The sequence below is a fragment of the Palaemon carinicauda genome, chromosome 14 (genome assembly GCF_036898095.1).
Source record: "Palaemon carinicauda isolate YSFRI2023 chromosome 14, ASM3689809v2, whole genome shotgun sequence".
Classification (NCBI taxonomy): Eukaryota; Metazoa; Arthropoda; class Malacostraca; order Decapoda; family Palaemonidae; genus Palaemon; species Palaemon carinicauda.
In genome coordinates, this window is record NC_090738.1 from 78625305 (window position 1) to 78630304 (window position 5000).

The window sequence follows — 5000 nt, forward strand, 5'->3', positions numbered from 1 at the left end:
TATATATATATATATCTATATCTATATCTATATATATATATATATATATATATATATATATATATATATATGTATATATATATATATATATATATATATATATATATATATATATATATATATATATATATATATATATATATGTATATATATATATATATATATTTGGGCTCAAGCCATGGAGTCCTGATGGAAGGTTCCTTTTTGGTAGCTTCCTTGGGTAAATAACTACTAAGGTATTCCCAGAGAATTTAACCACAGGTTATCACAGAATTCTAACTTCTGGAGCGAGTATCCTAAAGGTTTCCCTTTTAAGACATCGTATATCAACAGGGGACGCATGTATTAACGCGCCACATAGCTATCTACACCCCGAACAGAGTTAATGCTTCGGTGTGTAAGGGCGGAGAATAGCTGGGAGCCGTTCCACAGCTAATCTCGTCCGTGGCTACTTTTGGTACTCGAGACGTAAACAAACGGGCGCCATTGCTAAATGACGTCACGTCCGTCTTCATCCTTTGCATAGTAGCTCGCCTTACTTAGACGGATTTTCCTTGTGCTTACTTTATCGACTTGCATCTTTATCATGTCGCTACCTTCGGCCTCGCCTTCTTCTGGAAAGTTGAGTACAAGGTTCCAGTATTGTTTAGTTAAGCTCTGGCCGTAAAGTAAATTTTACTTTTCGAGATATTTGATGTTTTGTGGCAGAGCTGTGCCTCAACCGGACCCGCCATTTTATTGCGTCGTTGTTCTTCTGCATGCCTTATTTAGTTAGCCTCAACAACGCTTCCGGCCTTATTTACTAATCGATACTATTAGTTTATTTAGTCTTCATAGCTAGGAACTTTTATATCGTGTTTTGACGCTTTTTTACCGGTCATCGATTGACCCCATACCAGTTGGCTACTATAGCCCCCAGGCCAGAGCGCCTATATCAGTGTTCATGCATGATAATTATCAGTGATCCTAGGCTTATTTATGAAGATAGTGGCATTATTTTACAATACTATTGACTGTGATGCAAGTGTTTTCGCCTTCAGGGACCATATTGGGGATAGCTTAGTTAGTGTGCCTTTCTAACCTAACCTACATGTAGGACCCCTATATGCTTCCTTCATCCCCCTGCCCTAGGGCATTCCCTCTGTGTAGCCTTGCTCCCCCTACCACGTAAGGGGATCAAACTATTATCAGAGTATTTTATCGCCTCTCTGTCCTCCCTAAGGGAATGATCCCCCTTAGGGTTGCGCCTGAGAGTGAGGAACGGCTAGTCCTTCCTCTATTGCTAGGCTAGGTCTACGACTTTCCTGCAATAAGAAAGGGGATCTGAAGTTCTGGGACCCGCAGAACTGTACGGTCTGCCAGGCTCGCCTAGTCGATGCCTTCCATAATCCTCCCTCAGCGGAGGTCAGGGACACTTCTCGGGATAAGCTACGCAAGTGGGTGCGTGGCTTCCAAAAGAATGCCACTGGACCGTACCTGGCCACCGAAGAAATGAAGTCCCTTCTGTTCCCCAAGGCCTCCCCCAATTCTGTGGTGCCCAAAGAATTGATCCCCACTGTCCAAATTACGGTGGAACCAGACGTAGTCATGGCCCAGTCCATGCACGAGTGCCACCTGGATTCCGAGAACGACGAACACATGTCGGATATTTCGGAGGGCACGGAGAAGACCCTTATGGCCCAAGGTGCGGAAGAGGAAGAGGACCAGGTGGAATACACCGAGTCGGAGCAAGAGGTCGCTCCTCCTTCCATCACCGCCCCTACTCCTACACCGACGGAAGTGTCTCTCCCGTCTACCTCCGCTACCCCGGAACCCATTCCATCCGCCCAAGAGATGTTCCGGATGATCAAGGCCATTATGGACGACAGGCTGAAAGAAAATCAAGAGTTCATCAGGTCAATGATGGGATCCAAAGAACCGAAGAAGATCTCGGTTAAGGATCTCCCTGCATGCTCACACGCTAACCCTTGGAGGTATGCTGAGCATATGGTTATCGCGACCGGCAGGATCTTTGTCAGCGATAAGATCGGCACGGTCCCCCTGGAAGATGTGGAGTTCTTCCCAAATTTCGAGGCCTACCCAGACTGTTACGTCCGGCTCCGTTCTGAACCTGCCTCTAAAGAAGAGACCGAACCCAAGGAGGAGATAGTGTTCAATCTCGCGAAGGCCCAGGCTATGCTAGCCAACACATTTAAAAGTAGGGGTTTTACCTGCTCTAAGCTTCCGGCCCTGAGCAAGAAGCACCCTACCTACGTCGCTCCCGACGATGCAGTCCTTCCTTTCATGGAAAAGGCCTTCACTGCGTGCCTCAAGGCTGTGGAAGAAGGAAAACCCTGCCCTGCACTGGAGGAGTGCAGACCCTTCTCCATAGTGACTCCCCCCGACGTTCGACACTGGAAGGATATCCAGCATACTTTCGTGGTGGGAAAGCTAGATCCTGACGTAGCCGGACGTCAGTTCAACGAAGACCTCCCGAAACTCAACGACCACCTCCTTCGTCGGGAACAAGATACGAAGGAGAGGCTCGCAGCATCCATGTCCCACCAGGTCCAACTTGACGTCATGGCTTGTGACACCAGAGTCCCAGACCACTACATGGTACTCGCCAAATCCCACATGGCAACCCTGGTGAAGGATTTGTACCAATTCATGAAGGCTCGGAGAGCCTGTCGTGAATTCGTGTTCTCGGGTGCCACTGTGAAACACGAACCCCGGAGGCTGATTTCCTCCAACATCTGGGGTAAACACCTCTTTCCCTCTGACCTCGTGAAAGAGATTACTGACAAAGCCGCCACGGAGAACAGGAACCTTCTCCACAAGTGGGGCATGTCAAAGAAGAGGAAATCCTCCCAGGACGACGGACCTCAACCTAAGAGGAAATCCTCCAAACAGAAACCTCAGCAACGTCAACAAAGACGACAGTTTCCGGGACCCGCTACTCCCCAAGTGGCAGCTCAGCCACAGCAGACCTTCCAGCTGGTCACCCAACCGGTCTTGTCACAGTCACCGGTTTTCACCCCTGCTTTCGAGCAACAGACGACTACCTTTCATCCCAAAGGTAGAGGCTCAAGCAGAGGTGCAGGCAGAGACGCGTCTCGCCGTCCCTCCAGAGGCAGAGGAGGAAAGGGAGCTAGCGGCCGAGGCAGTAAGCCCTCGGGACAACAGAAGCAATGAAGTGCTTCCGGTGGGAGGAAGACTCCGCCAATTCCAGGATCGTTGGACCTTCGATCCCTGGGCACACAGCATCGTCAAGAAGGGTCTAGGCTGGAGTTGGACTCAAGCACCCCCAACCTTCCAGCAATTCTTCCAACAATCAACCCCCCCTTCTGGAAGAATATGTCCTAGATCTCTTGAACAAGAAGGTGATAAGGAAGGTGAAGTCCACCAGGTTCCAAGGGAGACTGTTCTGTGTCCCCAAGAAAGACTCCGACAAACTCAGAGTCATTCTGGACTTATCCCCCCTCAACAAGTTCATAGCGAACGACAAGTTCAAGATGCTGACTCTTCTACAGATAAGGACCCTTCTGCCTCGAGGTTCTTACACGGTCTCCATAGACCTGGCGGATGCCTACTGGCACGTTCCAATGAACCATCACGCTTCCTCCTACCTAGGATTTCGACTCCAAAGGAAAAGCTACGCCTTCAGGGCCATGCCCTTCGGCCTCAATGTGGCCCCTCGGATCTTCACAAAGCTGGCGGACGCCATAGTACAACAGCTCCGCCTCCGAGACGTCCAGGTGATGGCCTACCTCGACGATTGGCTAGTCTGGGCTCCATCGCCCGAGGATTGTTTAAAATCCTGCAGCAAAGTCACCCAGTACCTAGAACACCTGGGATTCAAGATAAACGTGAAGAAATCTCGCCTCTCTCCAGCTCAGAAGTTCCAATGGTTAGGAATCCAATGGAACCTTCAGTCACACCGCCTTTCCATCCCCCAGAAGAAAAGGAAGGAAATAGCAGGGTCTGTCAAGCGACTACTGAAATCCAAGCGGATCTCAAGACGCCAGCAGGAACGAGTTCTAGGCTCTCTACAGCTTGCCTCAGTAACAAACCCAGTGCTTCGTGCACAGCTAAAGGATGCCGCGGGAGTCTGGAGACGTTCTGCATCCATCGCTCGAAGAGACCTCAAGAGCCGGCTCCCAAACAGACTTCGACTTCTCCTCAAGCCGTGGTCGGAAGCAAAGGCCCTGAAAAGGTCCATCCCTCTTCAACACCCACCTCTATCACTCAACATCCACACGGACGCTTCGCTGGAGGGTTGGGGAGGTCACTCCCACCTAAAACAGGCTCAAGGCACATGGTCTCCCCTGTTCAAGACGTTTCACATCAACATCTTGGAGGCCATGGCGGTCCTTCTAACTCTGAAGAAACTCTCCCCGCCTCCCTCGATCCATATTCGTCTAACCCTAGACAACTCGGTGGTAGTTCGATGTCTCAATCGCCAAGGCTCAAGATCGCCTCAGATAAATCAGGTGCTTCTTCCAATCTTCCGTCTGGCAGAGAAGAAGAAATGGCACCTGTCTGCAGTTCACCTACAAGGATTCCGCAACGTGACAGCGGATGCTCTATCTTGGACAAGCCCGATAGAGTCGGAATGGTCTCTAGACGCAAGATCATTCTCCTTCATCTCTCACCAAGTCCCAGAACTCCAGATCGATCTCTTCGCAACGAGCGACAACAATCAACTTCCTCGGTATGTGGCCCCGTACGAGGACCCCAAGGCAGAAGCAGTGGATGCCATGTCACTGGACTGGAACAGATGGTCCAAGATCTACCTGTTCCCTCCCACCAACCTTCTGCTGAAAGTCCTCTCCAAGCTGAGAACCTTCAAAGGGACAGCGGCCCTAGTGGCTCCCAAGTGGCCCCGGAGCAACTGGTACCCCCTGGTCCTGGAGCTGCAGCCCAAGCTGATCCCTCTCCCGGGCCCAGTTCTCTCCCAACAAGTACAGAAGTCGACTGTCTTCGCTTCATCATCGAAAATCAAGGACCTTCATCTCATG